At 35.9% G+C, this 18,665-nt stretch overlaps 1 protein-coding gene and 1 pseudogene across 2 annotated transcripts in view; one reads left to right on the forward strand and one right to left on the reverse strand.

Moving 5' to 3' along the window:
* Positions 1-18,665, reverse strand: part of MACC1 (MET transcriptional regulator MACC1) — a 182,498-nt gene that overhangs the window by 139,912 nt on the left and 23,921 nt on the right. The gene's annotated exons all lie outside the window — the stretch shown is intronic.
* LOC112915895 (U6 spliceosomal RNA) lies at positions 5,412-5,511 on the forward strand (annotated as a pseudogene).

Raw genomic sequence — 18,665 nt, forward strand, 5'->3', positions numbered from 1 at the left:
CAATTTGGACCAAAAACTTGGTACATGGTTTAAACTTAAAAAAAAAAAAAAGGATTCGCAATCTGGTTTTTCGTCTATTACAAATGTATATAAAAGATCCTCCCATCAAATGCTGCTAAAGCAGGCAGCAAGAACCTTGAGAAGTTAACCTTTGGTTTGTCTCAGAAAAATAACACGTATTGCACTGTAAAAGTTTATAAAATTGGTGCAATAAAACATTGTTGTAATGTTTCAATGCCAGTTTACAAAGATCAATTAACTAATGGATGTTGAAAAGGGTGGGGAGAGCCTATGTACAAAGTGAAAATGTAAAAGCTATCTGATTTAGTTAAAATTGCATGTAGATTGCAAGTCTATACAAACCAAGATTAAGGTAATTTCACGAATCTGAAATAACACTATCATTTCATCTGCTGAGGTCAACAAGGAAACTGCACAATAGCGGTTTTTCTGGTTTATGCAAAAAAGAAAATTTTCTTCCCCAGCTTTTCAGTCCAGAACTGATATTATACTACAGGCAAGGTATTCCTTCCATTGTCAACATTCATGGGGTGACATGTGATGAGGTCTACTTGGGTTTAAATTTATTTGCATTAGCACTTATATGCAAAATAGTCCCCAAAGTTAAAGACCACATGACTTTAGAAGTGACTCTAAAAAATAAAATGGTCCTTCTTGGAAGACTAGAACAAAACATCCAGCCATAGTTATAAGAAGCCTTATCAGAAAAGTAGCCCCTTATGAATTACACCTCAATAAAAAAAAGTAGCCCCCAAAGAAGCAGCTCTGAAAAGAGGAAAAAATATAACTTAAGATATCTTGAAGAGCAATGTGAATATAGATAGGTTCAGAAAATAAAAAGAGATTTTCATAAGACTACCTAGGATTAGGCTTATAATGTATTCTAGTATTTCAAGTTTATCTCTAGTTACTAAACATCAATTTACAAATAACATATTCACTTTTTATTCCTTTAACAAAAGGGAAAATTCTAGTTTCAATTCTATCCAGTGGAGGGGAAACTGAGAAAACAAAGATTCAAACAGTTCCATGCAAATATCACATTTTCAAATGGAAGAACTCCCAACTAAACCAGAAGTTCATATTACTAATATAGTTTTTATTGAAACAATTTTTAACAAGTACAAATACATGGCATTAAGGTTCAGAAACTAATATAGGCCTGACAATCAAGTCCTTGTTTTCTGGAAGAAAGGCCTCAAGTCCCACTCTTTTTGGCTTTTTTTAAGGTTTCTTGTTTTTTATTTATAGTTACATTTTGTTCATACATCATTTTTGATTTCTCACATATTTCTTTAGTTCTCTGAGCTAAAAGTTGTTATAAAGTCCTTTTCCAGTAGATCTGCCATCAGGTCTTTCCCAGGGAAAGTTCCTGTTGGTGTCTTGTCTTTCTTTGAATGGGACATATTTTCTTATTTATTCATATGCCTTGGATTTTAATTTGAAAATGAGACACTTGAATTTAATAAGGTGATAATCATGAAAATTATATTCTCCCCCTTCTCCATGGTTTCCTGGGGTGTTTAGTTTGGTTTTGATTGGTATAGGCTTCTCCACGCCAAGGATCAGTATGATGTGTGGACTTAAGGCCTTACGAGGTCTTAACTGAGTCTGCACCTTTCCCTGGCCATATGTGGTGACTTTCCATTTTCCCTCATATATGATTGATTTTGAATACCCTAGTCTTTATTTATTTTTTAAAGATATTTATTTATTTATTTATTTATTTATTTATTTATTTATTTATTCATGAGAGAGAGAGAGAGAGAGAGAGAGGTTCCATGCAGGGAGCCTGATGTGGGACTCGATCCCTGGACTCCAGGATCACACCCTGGGCTGAAGACGGATAAAATGCTGAGCCACCTGGGCTGTCCGAATACCCTACTCTTTAATGTCTGGTTCCCAAAATAGAAAAAAAAAAATAAAGAGGTAAATTGTGTGTGTTAATGGGGAGGAGGTGCCAGCCCTTTAAATCTCCTGGAAGTCACTTCAGCTGAAAGGTGGGGGGGCTTCCAAAGATAAGCAGAGGTGTAGCATCAATAGCTACCCTAGCTACCCAATTCTGTGTCTGCATATCCATGATCAGAAGCAACAATCAGCAATCAAGAGAACAGGTCCCTGATACGTGGAGGACAGTGTCTTTACTGTCACTCTGGTTGCTGCAAACTGTGTGTAAGATGATTTAGGAACAAGTGCACAGCTGTCTGCCATCGGCTGAAGAGTAGGTATGGGGAGATGATTAGTGCTGAAACTGGCTGAAATTAGGCATAAATTAATGCCCAAGCTTTTCTCTGAAAGTAGCAAGCCCTCGGTAGGCTCCGGAGATACAAAATAGTTATATTAGACACATTCTGCCAGTGTACCTATTTTATGAGTGAGAAGATGGATTCATAATGCTTCCTACTGTACCATCTTCTCAGAATCCTCTCATGCCCAGATAGGCCTTGTTAAGAGTCATCAATAGCTTTCTGTCCTTGCAATAAATACAGTGACTCATTGGAATAAGAATATAACTTTCATAAAATACTTTCTAAATTGAAGATGAAAGATGATGCTAGGACCATTGTCCTACTGTTTCCTCAATACATTTGTACAATTTTGAGTCTTTTTTTCAGTGTTTCCAAACTATACTCTAATACATATGCTGAAAAATTGATATTGAAAATTTTTAATAATTTTCATTTTCAGCTTTCCTTCTTAGGATTATTCATTCCACTTAGTGAAACCCTGTCTCAAATACAATAGGAGTATGCTCCCCTTATGGATTCTATGAAATGTCTATTGACAGGAATGATTTTCCTTGCCTAGAAATATTGCCTGTAGTAACCAAAGTATTTGCTCTCACAGTCCCAACTTAGATATCAAGGAAAAGCAAGAAGTAAAAAGCAAGAAGAAGAAGTAAATACCATGTGAGTCATTTCTGAAAAAAAAAAAAAAAAAAAAAGATAAGTCCACATAATTTTTTTTAAAAGAACCACAATCTATTAGGTAAGAATGAGATCTTACCTTATCATACCTGCAAAAAGTAATATAAATTCCCTGATGTAGTTTCTGAGGTTTGAAGTATGAAGTATGAGCATACATGCCCAGTGAAGTTCTGGTGTAAGGTATGAAAATTCACTCTGACCTAAGGAATTTTGTCCCTTTGTTTATGATTATGAACAATAGTGGGACTGCAACAGGGGATTCTCCTTTCCCTTTGGGAAATCCCTACTTCTTCCCTCTTAGAACTGAAAGGGACTAACTCTGAGTTACGAGGCTACTGGGGAATTTTAGCTAGCTCCTGTGGAGAAACAGATGGAAATAAGCATTCCTCAACAATCCCATTGATCAACCACAGGTTTCTCATAAGCATCTCTCAGATTCCTATAGATCTCACTGAGGGAGAAGTGGGCAAAATGGAATCACTACATTTAGTCACTATACTGACTGCCACTAACTATAACAACTATTCTTTCCTCCTGAAGCCTGGACCTATTTGGCACATGCTAGAGGGTGAGAAGCAACAGGAGGGCTTAATGATCACCAATGACTTCCTGGCAAGATGCTTCAGTTCAGTACCAGTAGGGATATCTATGAAATCAGATTTCTGAAAACTTGGGTCTCTGCCACTATCAAAATTATTTAAGATCAAATTTCCACTAATTACATGGTATTCTATCTACATCACTTCTGGTTAATTCACAACTTCCTATGTCACTAAGCATCTTGTCACTATAGATCAAGCTCATTAGTCCTAGTGTCCCACCTTCCCTCTGGTCCTTTCCCTCCAAATGCTGCCACTTCTGGTGTTAGGGGCCTTTAGAATCCATTCTCAAAACAACCAATCAAATTCAAATTGTCTACATCCTTGAATCTTTAAACTCTCTCAGGGCGTATCCTCTATGCTCTCTTTTACCAGAAATCTAACTTTGATGGCAAATCAGTTTTTCTCATGTTGACTTCTCTAATATGGGCTGCACATTCTCCCATAAGTCACCATGAACATCTCAGCCCTGGAGGCAGGGATGGCATCTTTCTGGCTTTCTACTGCCACTTCCTATTTATTGCACATTTATTTTCATTTAAGAAGCTTCTTTTAATCTCATAATGTTTGGCTTTACATCCATTTACCTGAACCTGCTGCTCTCATCTTCTAATCTTTAGACATTCTCCAACGTTTACTGAGAGCATTGTCATCTGATCCACAGTCTCCATCCTTAACTATCCAACATTTTACCCTGCATCTGAGCTACTTAATAGACTTTCTCTATTCCAAAGATCTTCCACAGTGTAATTCCAAAGGCATACCATGGGTCTAATCAACCTCTAGAATTAACTAACCTTCAGAATCTTAAACTTTGACTGCAAACCATTATCCTAACTCCTTTGTCTCATTGAAAAACAAAAAGAGAAGAGAAGATAAAATAGAGGAAGGAGAATAGGAGGGAGAAAGAAAGGAAGAAGAAGTGGGGGGGGGGGATTCTAATCACTATTTCTAGCTGCTGCTCCATTTCCTTCTCCTTTCTCTCACAGCCATGTTTCTCAAAAGAATTATCAGCCTTTATTATCTTTAGTCCCTCATTTCACATTCTTTCTTGAGCCTGCTGCTTCTATCCCAACTATTGAAACTATTCTCACTAAAGTTAGCATTGTTTTCCTAATTATTTGATAACTACCTCATCTTTAAAATCCTTTCTTTGTTTGGGTTTCTTGACTCTTTTCTAGTTTTTCTCTCATTTCTCTGAGTATTCCTTGTCTATTTAGTTCTCTGTGTATCTCTTAAATATTAGTGGCTCCAAGAGCTCCATCCATGCTTGCTCTCCTTTGTACATTCCTCTTTTCTAAAGCAGCCTCTCCATTGCCATTATTCCTCCCACAGTTGGTGTACAATGAGTGCTCAGCTGACACACATAAACCCCACAACATTTTTCCAAGTTTCAAACAAGATTTTTCCTTTGCCCCACAAATATCTTCACTTCAATGTGCTACGTATACATCAATATCAACATACTATCTCTCCGTTTATTTATGTAGTATGTTATACTACACAAGGAAGAAACAGTTGAGGCTTCTAGACTAAATATCACAGGACTTAAAGCTGTCTTTTCCATTTCTATGGCTGTTTACTCAGAACATTTATCATTTCTCATATAAATTATTAATAATCACCATCTAGATTGTATAGCAAATACCCTTTACATCCTTATATTATATACCCATATTTATTTATACATTTCCTTTCTGATTATTCAAAATACATAATATACAATAATCTTTTTAATCTGAGAAACAAATCTGAAAAAACTGATACTATCTAATATAAAATCTAAGAAGAAAGTCTTTCCTTTTAAACTGAGAATGAATTGCAGTACTGCTTTTATTGTTTAATAAAAATCACATTAATGTGCTTGCTTTAGCAGCATATATACTAAAATTGGAATGATACAGAGATTAGCAAGGCCCTTGTGCAAGAATGACATGTAAATTCATGAAATGTTCCATATTTTACTTAAAACATACACACACACACATTTATGCTTGTGACAAGAGCCTCCTTATGTTATTCTAGTAGAAAAAGAAACATCTCAGAAAATTTCATTAGACTATAATTTTAGAAATGACTAAAACATTAGTATAGTTTTTTAGAAACTAAACTCAAATATGTCATAATATTCCTCCATCTAACCAAACTGTAATTCTAACAATAAAAAAGGCATTTCCAGAATAATGGTCAAGGCTATAAGTGAGTAGGTGGTATATGCAGAATATTTCCCATTTTCTCCTTCATATCCATTATCCATTCTTCTCTCTGTTACTTGAGAGGCTCTTTAGACAAAATAAAAGAGAGAGGAAAGTAAAAGATATTGACCTACTTCTCCAAACCCTCCTTATATGATGGGTAATTTTATGTGTCAACTTGGCTGGCCACATGCCTAAATATGTGAGTAAACATGATTCTGGATATTTGTATGAGATGGTTTTTAATTATTTTTAAAAAGATATTATTTATTTATTTGAGAAAGAGAGCACACACACACAAGCAGGAGGGAGGGGTAGAGGGAGAGAGAGAGAAGCAGACTCCCTGCTGAGCAGGAAGCCTGATGCAGGTCTTGATCCCAGAACCCTGGGATCATGACCTGAGCTAAAGGCAGATGCTTAACCAACTGAGCCACCCAGGTACCCGCATGATGATTTTTAGAGGAAATAAACATTTAAATTGTGGACTTCAAGTAAAGCAGATTGTTCTCCATAATGTCAATCAGCTGAAGGCCTGAATAGAACAAAATACTGACTTTCCCCAAATAAAAGGTAGTTATGCCAGCAGACAGCCTTCAGACTTGAAATGCAACATAGGCTATTTCTGGGTCTCCGGTCTACAGACCCACCCTGCAGAATTTTGATTTACTGGCCCCCATAATCTCATGAGCTGATCCTTTAAAATATATCTCTTTGTGTATATATTTACATATAGCAAGAAAAAAAGAAATATGTCTGTATATATAATCCTGCTCTAGCATTAAGTGTCTGAAAGTTGGGCAGCCCCCGTGGCACAGCAGTTAAGCACCGCCTGCAGCCCAGGGCGTGATCCTGGAGACCCTGGATCGAGTCCCACGTCAGGCTCTCTGTATGATGCCTGCTTCTCCCTCTGCCTGTATCTCTGCCTCTCTCTCTCTGTCTCTATGAATAAATAAATAAAATCTTTAAAAAAAAAGATTTTATAAAAAAAAAAAATGTCTGAAAGTAGCTGCAGCCCTGGTAAAATGACTCCTTCTTCACTTGTCCAGCTCTCACTGGAGAGCTCTCTCTCTCTCAATCTATTGTTTCCTTTGTTCCTTGGCCATAAGTGTGGTAATATTTCCCCTGTTACTAGTCTCCAATATCTTACCATCCTTTATTTCTTAACACTGCCCACACTTCTGAAAACATCCTTTCATTAAAGTAGTGGTTGTCAACTCAGGCTGCATTTTAAAATCAGCTTTGGGAAGCTTTGAAAAATCCCAGTGGCCAGGCCACAAACCAGACCAACTAAAAGAGAACCTCTAAGGGCAGGATCCAGGCATCAGTATTTTTTAAAGCTCCCCAAGTGTTTCCAATGTACAGCTAAGGTTAAGAACTATTGCATCAATGTCTCTTATCTGAATCATTTGAGTTGAATTTGGTTTCCAGTCACAACCCCAACCAATATGCTGTCATCATCTAATATCCCCTTTAATAAATTCCTCTCAAAGCTTAAAGAAAAAAATACATTTCTTGAAAACCTATGAGCTTTTATTACCTGTATTTTTTCATATAATTCTTTCCTATGCTGCCAAGTATTTTACTTTTTAAGAGTATTTTATTTCTCCCCAAATATGAGGGTTCTTTCATTTGTATCTACTCAAAAACTTGTCTCCCAGCTACCATTCTCAGCCGTTTACTAACCCTCTCTCCTGAATTTCTGACAACATAATCTTTCTAAAATCTGTCTAATCATGTTGCCTCATGATGCAAATTTAAAATTTCTGTCGATGGAAATCTGTGGACTATATAAGTTGAAACTTCTTGGTTAGGCATTAAAACCTCTTTACACATCACAATCTGGCATTCTCTTTTTTTAAGTTTTTATTTAAATTCTAGTTAACATATAATGTAATGTTGGTTTCAGGGGTAGAATTTAGTGATTCATCACTTACAGATAACATTCAATGCTCCTCACAACAAGTGTCCTCCTTAATACCCATCACCCATTTATAATCTGGCATACTGAATTCTTAACAACCTCCCCTCATTCTCTGCCTCACCATCCTACATTCTACCAAACTATCATTTGCTCCTTTGACTTCCTTTGACCCATTATGTCTCCCATTTATATTAACTGAGATCATTTCTCCTGCCTAAAACCTCCTTCTGTTCTTCAGCAGCCTGACCTTTCAGTCCTTCAACACTCAATTCAGATGTTACCTTCTCAGTGAAGACATCTCCAGTCCCTCTCTAATGCTCAACAATGAGTAGCTATTGTTAACTTTCTTGAGGGCTCGTAGAGATTTCCCAAAAGAAAGGAACTGTACACTGGGATTTTAAAAAGAGTGAAGGGGCAAATGACAGGGAGATGGGGAAGAAATGTTCAGATGGCTTACACAGAGCCCAAAGATGAGACAGCATCCACAGCACACGTGTAATGAACTGCAAATATGTCTGTGTGGATAAACAAAGGAGACTGATGAACAATAAATCTTGTAAGGTGTTTTTGTTTTAATTGTAATAGCAATGTGGTAACTTTACAAACATTCACAAAGTCACAGAGATTAGATTAGAGGAGAAAAATATTAGAGACAGAGAGGCCACTAGGAGACTGTCACAGAAACCCAGAAGCTCCTCACTGGAGCTAGAGCAGTGGCAGTGAAAAAGAAAGCACATGCCATGTTCTATACTATCTTTATGTATAAAAATTGTGCCTTTGTCACAAAGATCTGTTAAAATTCAGAATAAAAATCCAACACTTCTCACACTCTTTTGATTGATTTAAATATTATATGAAAATGCACATCCTTTTAAACACTAGTCAAATATCTTTGATGATGTATACATAAACAAATAAGTGATAATTGGCTATGGCATTGAAAGTCAGTCATTCCTTTCTTTCTTCCAAAAGTCACCCTTTGCAACAGCTTCTTCTCATTCCACTACTATTTTTTTTCTTTCCATTTGATAGTCTTGTTGGTTATTTGAGTATGTCTGTCCCTACAAGAATATATATATATGTAAGTCTTTAAAAATTATAGAAGAATTTTCATGAGTATAGCAAAGAATAAACATTATTAAAATGCTGGTAACTAGGAACAAGGGTGGGATGTCCATTACTAGCTCTCCTTGTTGTCATGTAGGAGAATATAACTTCATCAATAGTGTAACTGGGAGTTAGAGCTCTGTTAGAGAATTTTGCGTCATATATGGAAAGTACATTTACTACAAAAAACTAAGAACTTCGTATTTCTATTTCAAAATAATTTGAATAGGATATTATATCATAAAGTGTCATACATACAGTAACATGATCCATAACACTCTATGTATTGATGAAATGTCATGTGATCATGTATAAAGCAAACATCAACAGAGACTCTCACATACAGAGACCCAAATGACTCTCATTCAAATCATTAGTTCGAATTCAATGCTCCAAATTCTCCCTGTAACAGTTATTATTATCCTGCTAGAGTCAACTTTTTTACTTTTCTGGTACCTCCAAAAACCCACTCACAACAAGCATTCTATGAGTCTAGTAATTTTAATAGTTCATGAGGAAAGTAATGTTATTCATATGACAGCTTTATTACATCTCCTGATGCCTCTACTTTGTTCCTATTCTCATCCCTCCTATTTCTTAATTCTGTTTTCCTCTGTTCCACTGTATAGAATCTTATCTTTACATCACACATGATTCATGAAGCCTTGGTAAGGCCAACACATACCTGCAAAAACTGACCTCATCTAAGAACTTATCAAGAGCTTTCCAAATAGTGTTCTCTAACTACTAAGCAGTTAAAAATTGCTCTACTTTATCATGTGTAACACACATGAATGCAGAAGACTATCTTAGCTAATGGAGTCTAATATTTTATCCAGATCCTAATCTGTTTAATATTTGCCATTATCCATCATTTTCTATTACTACCTATCACTCATCTTAGATTTTAACACATTATCATCTTCCATCAAGAAATGAATGACTTTTGAAGAAAAACATTTTCTCTCTCTTCCAAGGAAGGACAGGGGGATGGAATAGGGAACTTGGGGTGAAAACAACCCCAACTATATGCTAGGTGACATCTGAGGCATTTTACAAATGTTACCACATTCAATAAACTTTTTAATTGAATCTTCATGATAAATAAGAAGGTATTATAATTCCTCTTTGCTCAGCTGAGAATCCTGAGGCTGAAAGAAACTGAGTAAGTTTCTCAAGGCCTCAATACCTATTTTTTAAAAAGATTTTGTTCATTTATTCATGAACAGAGAGAGATGCAGAGACATAGGCAGAGGGAGAAGCAGGTTCCCTGTGGAAGCCTGATTCAGAACTCGATCCCAGGACCCTGGGATCTTGAGGTGAGCCAAAGACAGATGCTCAACTACTGAGCCACCCAGGTGCCCTGTCAAGGTCTCAATAGCTATTACACATGATAGCTGAAGGCCACATTTGTTCTGGTAAAATGCTGTGTTAATGATTAGAATAGACATATAAGTATTCTTTAACATCCTTTTTGTTACAGCTATGACATCACTCTTCAACTTAAATTCTTATCCTATTGACCAAAATTGACCAAAGATAAAGCAAAGAAGGTGTGCCTTAGTAAGAATTTAGGCTCATTACACTTATGGAAGAGTATTTCAAAAACCTAAGGCTTGGGATATCACCTGTTTCTACTAGAGATAATCACTGGAGAAAGAGTTAAAATTTTACCTACTAAATCAGTCATTCCTTCATTGCTTTTTCTGAATAACATCATCACCTGATTTCAAAGTCAAGCTGAAATTCGAAACTAAACTTGGATCCTGTACTCTAACAAATGCCTGAGACCTTAACATATTTACCCAGACTTTTACCACTCTCAGTCATGCCCCAGACAGAGGAAATGACTCATCTTTTTAAAAAACTGGAAGTGTTAAAGTTAACAAAATATTCCAAGACAAATTTTTTGAATACATGTTATAGGAAGTAAGTATTTGTGTTTAATAAGTCTAATCCATTTGCAGGCCTTTAATTCTTGGGTACCTATCTAAAAATCACTAAAAGGAAGTCCATAATTAAAAAGTAGATTATTAGAAGAAAGGAGCACCTATTCTTGGGTTTAATTACACCTAAAAGTTTCATATGAAATTTTAAAACTGTACTTATCTTAAAATGTACATGTATTACTATATCTCCAAATGTAACAAAATTTCCAAAAATGTTGAAAAATCATAAGAAAACCTGAAGTACTTTATTTAATTACAAATAATGTATGATGAATTGAAAATATGATGTTGCTAATTTTTCACTTAAAGACAATTCTATCCTAAGACTCAATTTGAAAGGGCCTATTGATTAAAAAGAAGACTGCCCTCCCCACAGGCATTCAGCAGGATCAAACCATCAAGGATGTGTACTATGTATCTAGTACCTAGTATATATTTTTGATATGATAAAGCACAGCATCTCAGAAGATAAACAGAATAACTTCAGATGCATGCCTCAAAGAGAAACTCAAAAGGAAAAGGTATCCATTTCAAAAGGAAGAAACAAAAAATTGAGTTCTTGCTCCAAAAGAGAGATTTTGCTCTAAACTACTCCAAAAAAAGGAAAATGGCTGCCTGATATCCAGAGATGAAGAAAACTTTGGCATTATTTTTTTCCCTAAATATTGTATTTATTTATTTGACAGAGAGAGAGGGAGAGAGAGCAAACACAAGCAGGGGGAAAAGCAGAGGGAAAGGGAGAAGCAGACACCGACCAGGGAGCCTAATGCAGGGTTTGATCCTAGGACCTTGGGATCATGACCTGAGCTGAAAGCAGACATTTAACTGACTGAGCAACCTGGGCACCCCAACTTTGGCATTCTTGACCTTGGATACCTTAATGCATGATCCACATATTTCGTAAAGTCCCAATTCCAAGTCCCCATGCAAGAGAGAAGGATAATCCTGTAAGGGACATGGTACATATAAAAGACAATCTTTTATTGGGGGTGTGCTGGTGCCAGCATCTGAGACACAAGGGTCTAGAGCCTGGCTGGATATAGTATTCCAGAAGTGCTCAGAGGTGCAAGTAAAATAAAGACCAAAGAAAATCTTGATGTTGAGGCCAAGACCAAACTACAACAAGAAGCAAAGATGTAACCTAGAATTAATGCCTGGCAGAAGAAAAAGTAATCTGAGCACACTATAAGTGAAGCAATCCAGTGAGAAAGCAGGTTTTACAAATACAGTGCTTTTTATGACTTGTTTTTATTGGCTGTATAGCAGAGAATGTGAAGGTGTATTGGATATGACCTTAAAGTAATGGGATATTGGAAGACAATAGGTCTAAATAAACTTTGTTGGACATTCAGTAATAAGAGACAAGGAACTTATTCTCAGTTTTATTTTCCTTTGCTTTGTTCTGGCAATTTTCCTGTAACTCTTCTGTTAATAACACCACCACTGTCTTCTTTGAGTAACCCAAAAGCAAAGGAGTCATCTTGATTCTTCCTACCGCTGCTATGTTTAATATTTGTCTTTAAATAGATTTAAGATTCTTGGGGTTCAGGTGGTTAAGCATCTGACTCTTGGTTTTGGCTGAAGTCATGATCTCAGGGTCGTGAGACCGAGCCCTGTGGCAGGCTCCATGTTCTCTGCAGAGTCTGCTTGAGATTCTCTCTCTCTCTCCCCCTCCCCCTCCCCCTCTAACTATCCTGCTGCTCATGCTCTCTCTCTCCAATAAATAGATTAATTAAATCTATAAAATAAATGGAAGGATTCTTTTAACTTAAATGTGTTTAAAAGATCATATTATTCATTCATAGTTACTAAAAGTTACTAAAACCACCAGATGTTAAAAAAGAAATAGATTTTTGAAAATTCAATGAAAAATTGAATTTTAACAGAAATCTACTTCTTTATTAAAAGGACTGATTAGCAAATACCATTTAACACACATATTAGTATCAACATAAGACTTTCTCCTTAAATTAGATCAGTTAAAAGATAATTGAAAAGAAAATTATTTTTTATTGTGTGATTTAATTATGATTTAATGCTGTGTTATTGTACCAAAAATATATATATATCATCTATAGATAAGCCCCATACTTTGGGAAGCACTGGACTATGGGACAAAATCCAAACTCAATAGCATGGTACCATGTCACTCCTGAATACCTTTCAACCTCATTTCCTGCCACCGCAAAAGCCACATATCCTCACTATATTTAGCTCATTAATTTCCCCATTGTGTCTTCCGGGAATCCTCTTACGTCACCTTCAAGAGTTTCAGATGTCAAGTCTTGAGAGACCTCCCAGGCACATTTCTCCTTAGCACTGACAAAGATTCTTCCTTGACCAAGCTCTAGTCAGGTTCCTTTGAGTCTTCTTAACTATGCTTCAACCTATAAAGACTTAAATGAGCACTGATACAGTTTCTACAGCTTAAGGCTGCATTGCTAGGATGACCTTAGTCCCCTTAAAGTACCTGCGTAAGAAAACTCATGGCAACCAAAAGTGTTTGTTCCAGCCCACATGTGAAGATAGAGCCCCTGTCTCCTAGTCTCTTTGGGAGTATAGGAACCTAACTTGGATTTCACATGGACCAAATCCTTCCTTCCCGCTCTTTGTAATTGAAAAATTCTATTGAGCCCCTGCTGGCTCCTTTCCCTACTCTCCTTTTAAAACACCTCATCACCCCCTAGAATTTGAAGTTGAGTTCAACTCATGCTGGAATCTTTTCCTTACTGCAATAGTTATTACTGATTAAAATATGTCTTCACTCCTTTAACTAGTGTCTGCCATTGTTTATCTTTGACAGCACTCCATATCTGCTTCTAATTCTCTACATTGTAAGTATAGAACAATCCCCCTTACTTGCCATGCTATGCTCGTTTTTGAACTCCAAGAGCCCAAATTAGAACTGTACTGTGTTTCCTGTTTTTGATGTAGTGATTTTTTTACACAAGTTAATAAAGTAAAATGATTAAACGTTTCATCGGATTGTGTGTGTATTACATATGAAATAACTAAACAATATCTTGTCACACAGATACCCAACCACTACTGCAGTGGTATATTTGTGAGAGCAATCTTTAAGTAACTGTGTACACAGAAAAAGGGAAACAAGTTATCTGACTACTGTGAGCAGAGCCATGTGAAGATCTAACACATTGCTTTAGTTTTTGTCTCAATGTATAAACCATAAGAGGGACATCTATACTCCTATATTTTATAGTTTAAAAATTATTTAAAAATCTTTATCAGCTTATTTTCCTTCTTTCTTAGCTTTCTCACTATCATTTTTTATTCCATTGTTCCCTTTAACCTCACATCTTCCTCTTTTGGATGTCTACTTCCTTTTAAAATAACAATTGCCTATTCTTATATCTTTTGTTTTATATTAGTAATAGCATCTCTATTGCTAATATTGCCCAGGGAATTTACATGCAAGCTATAGGAGACACTGGGGCTTTATTTCAAAATTAGTTTTGTTTTATCTGCTTCTAACTTATATAAAAAAATGCTACTTTCCATAGAAGCCTATTTTATTCCATAAAATTAAATGAACCACAACCCCAAAGTGCAATGAGACACACACAGCATGACCACATTATTTCAGAAAGCTGAAGGGGTTTGCCAGTTCATTGATCTCAGATTCATGAACCACAGTGCAGCTCACATTGGTTCCCTGCAGTAGCTTTGAGCTTCTGCCAAACAGCCACTGCAGAACTCTGAAAACCACAAGGTAAGAAGATGGCATCTAGGCACTTTTTAAAAATACTGTTAACTCTTCTACTGAAGTTTCTTTTGTTACTTTATTAAAGGGGTTAATGTCACATCAGACATTTTTCTTACTTAAAAGTAACATGCAGTAATTGCTGGGATAACATATTACTGAAAACAAAACTAAATGCTGGCCCTGTGTTGAGTGTCCTATTGCCAATGAATTACAAATGTTTCTTCCTACAGACAGATGTACTAACATTAATAGTAAGTGTAGAATTCTTATTGTGGGTTGATTTTTGACATATCAAGTCTCTTTTTTGTTTTTAATTGCTACCTGTATCAGTATCATCTAGTTGCCTAAAATCTTTCAGTCAATGCTCTACCCAGCCTCAGAGTCAATCCTAATGCAGCCAAGCAATATATTAAGAGCTCTATCCATAATCATTAAATGGAGTCTGAAATTAACCATGTGTTCCTGGGCCCAGAATCCAGAATAGAGTGTTCTATGCATTCATGTACCCAGCAAACTGCAGCCACTCTCCCACCCAACAATTCTGTTGCCCAATCTTCATTGTGGATGCCTGTCCTTAAAGACATCCTCCACTCCTGGTGTTGGAACTGATGCCCTAAGCTAAATAACCACTGGTTTAACAAAGCCCCTGCCTCCTGACTAGAATCTGGGCAGACACCTCACACCCAGTTCCTAGAACAGGCTGGAGCTCTGCTTCCAATTGAATGAGCTCTTTCCTTCCCTTATCTGGAGTGAAAACACTAGCACTTCCAGGAATTCCTATTGCCATATTCACCCCCTACTTAATTACAGCCCCTTATAAATCATTCTTGGCTCAGAATCCCACAGTCCTTACTCTGATATGACAACTGGAAATGCTGGTAACTCATTCACTTTAGAACCTTGGTCCCAGCTCCCTTTTTCCTGTTTCCTACTTTTCCCTTGACCTGAGGCTCAGCACACCTCATAGTGTACATAGGTGTGGTATATGGAATAAGACAACATCAGTGTGTAAATAGCACTCATCCTATAAAAGAAATCTTGAAGGCATTTATTTTATTCAATGCAAATAATCACCATGATCAATCTTTTTTGGTGGTTTCTATTTTTTAATGAAAAGTAAACCTTTACATTTTTTCTTAATGAGAAAATGGTAGTTTCCTTATATTTTATTGTTCCAACATCTGATAAACCACATAATCAAGTTATTCTTTTTGAATGCCTAATATGTTGGTGTTAGAGAGCCCAGATAGTACTTGCATTAAGTAGTTAACTTTCTATTACAAGCTTGATTCTTTCTATAAAGCTTTCTGTACTATCTATATTTTGTACTACCCAGTTTCCAAGGCAACATGTTTGTTCCCATGGAGAAACAAAAGTGAACACCTTAACAGAGCTGAACTTGAAGATATAAAACCTCACTCAATGGATAATTTGCTCAGAGGCTATTCAAGAATAAAAACAAAAAGACAGAAAAGTAGAAAATATATCCAGGTTTCAAATTCCAGCTCAAAACTAAGAAACTATTGATTACTTTTGACCTGCCACGTAACAAATCATTCTTAATGTGTCCTTAATGGCAACTTTAAACTGTCTGTTTTTCCCCAAAAGCAATTTTTAAAACTGGCTACTTAGACAAAGAGCCTTTTAAATGGTGATTTGATGGTCTGTTTTACTTTAGCAATTTGATCCTCATAGTTGCAATTATTATTTGCATATTTCAAGAATATTTGAATTTTCACAAAACTGCCTAAATTTGGCCAAACTGATATGAAAAAAAAAACAACAAAAAAGCCACAATTATACATTAAAGCAATGAGAATGTGAGCAAATGAGCACGTTTTTTAATAAAACAATTCTTTTTTTTTTAATGTCCAAAATTTTCCTAGCCTACCTATAGTTTAGTATGTGTTATTCAAATAGAGCCTGAAAACTGCAGACGGATGGAAATTTGACTGCTTTGATTCAATATAAAGGGAAGTTAGTAGCTTAGTTAGGCTTATACTACTATTCCAAATTCCTAACACTATCACAGCAGAACTTTGAATGATACCAGTAAAATAATTCACACCCATTTGCAAGCTCCATTCAAGTGGCACAAACTCTTCTCGTAAAAGACAAAGCAAAATCACTTGGTCCAGTAGCTCTTTGCTCTGCGGCCTCCCTCCCTCCTACTTGTCTACACTCCCCCCCTTTATAATCTAGACACTGCTCTCTTTCCATTTGTATCCTACTTCTTTGTCTGCTGCTCTCCAACTCATTTTGTGCTTTTTTTTTTTTTTAATCTTTAAGCCTTGACCTCCTTTTTCCCATCTTATTCTGCTATTTCTACTCTCTAGTGTCATTACTTTTTTTCTGGCTTCACTCTTGTTTCTTAGCCTCCTCTCTCTTCTTAGCTTTTTTTTGGTATTATGCGTATCTTTAGTCTTCTTCCCTGCCTTTAGTTTTTCATTTTTGCCACCTTTTCTTACTCTCTTTGTACTTCCTCTTCTAGAAGTTTGTGTATTTTGCTTTTTCTAAATTATTATGTATTGTTCCTTGGTGAATTCTTTTCTCTCTCCTTCCAAGTATTATTTTTCCTGATTATTTGAATGCCAGTCCCACTGACTTTGTGCAAAGCATTACAATCGAAGCAATTTAAAGTATTTCTTTAATATAAGAAAAGTGAAAAGAAAAATTAGCCTTAGAAAATAGCATCTTAAACAGTAGCCTGCTTTTTTTCTCTTTGTCCCCTCCTTAAGTTCACAGTGAATAGAATCAAGGAGATTGTCATCTTCTACATTTGTCCAGTTCTGGCATTATTCACTCTAATCACGTAGTGAAGAGCAGGACTCTGAAATCAGCAAGTCCAGCATGCTGAGTTGTTACCACGGAAGATAAAATAACTTTTGTACATTATGTGGTCCACTGAAGAGAAGCAGAATAAAGATGTGGTTCAGGATTCATTGTAGTTTTTGATAGTTGTAAGAAACAAGACACAAAAGATTTCCTCTGGGATGCCTGAGTGGCTCAGAGATTTGGTGCCTGCCTTCGGCCCAGAGTGTGATCCTGGAGTCCCAGGATTGAGGGCTGCATTGGGGTCCCTGCATGGAGCCTGCTTCTCCTGTGTCTCTGCCTCTCTCTCTCTCTCTCTCTCTCTCTCTCATGAATAAATAAATAAAATCCTTTTTAAAAAAAGTTCTTCTCCTACTTATTTTCATACGGTGTTGAAAGTAAAAAGCATTTGGGCACATCCATCATTTTATACTGTTTATTCGATATGGCAGATAGAATAATAAAAATTTCTTGAATTTCTTTTCTTTTGCTCCCCTATCATCAAAGGGGCATACACTTTGAGTTGCTTTTTGTTTTGTTTTGGTAATTGGATGTTTATCTTTCTTTTGTAAGCTTTTACCTAATTTCTGAAAGTATGCAATAGTGGATTGCATGTAAAGATAAATGGTCCTTTCAGGTTTAAATGCATTGCTTTGAACTAAGGAGATATATATCTTAATATCTGAATTATTTATGACCATATAGTTATATAAATTGTATGAGATATATTCATATATAACTAAACCCATTAGCATAGTCGCAAATTATTTATGCTTTCACATACTTATAATTAAAACTCAGAGTAGTCTGCATTTCTTAAGCACCTAAAAAATTACAGTCATCCACTGATAAATCTTCAGTCTTTTAAATCCATAAGAAAATACTGATGCTCCATAATGCCTACTGGTTATATAGCCCTCAAAGCTTTGGTAATTCATTTTCACTCACCATAGTTATCTGCCTTTTCTGTTATCCTCTGTTTTTATTACTTTTGCTCTTAACAGTTTTTATCTCGCCTAAAGGTACTTGCTTAAAGGTTCTGAAAAAAGACCATGACTTGGGAACTAAATCGCTGTTATATAAAATTTTAGTACAGAAGAATTTTCCATATCTTCTTGTCTTTATTATGGATATAATTATAACACCAACACACAGTCATGCATGTTGAGCACTTCACAATGCTAGAGAGTCATTCTTGACTTATGTTTGGGGTTTTGTATATAGGTAGATTGATTTTGCAATTCTCATAGAAACTATGCCATGCTTTTATCTGTCATATGAGCAAAATTTTCTGTGTTGATAATGTTGGATTATTTAACTTTTACTCTCTAAAATTCCTGACATGTAAATGTACAGACTATGCACTTCTCTTTCATGTTATGGAGAAGGAAGATGGTTTCAGAGAAGTGAT

This window comes from Vulpes vulpes, chromosome 7 (assembly GCF_048418805.1).
Source record: "Vulpes vulpes isolate BD-2025 chromosome 7, VulVul3, whole genome shotgun sequence".
Lineage (NCBI taxonomy): Eukaryota > Metazoa > Chordata > Mammalia > Carnivora > Canidae > Vulpes > Vulpes vulpes.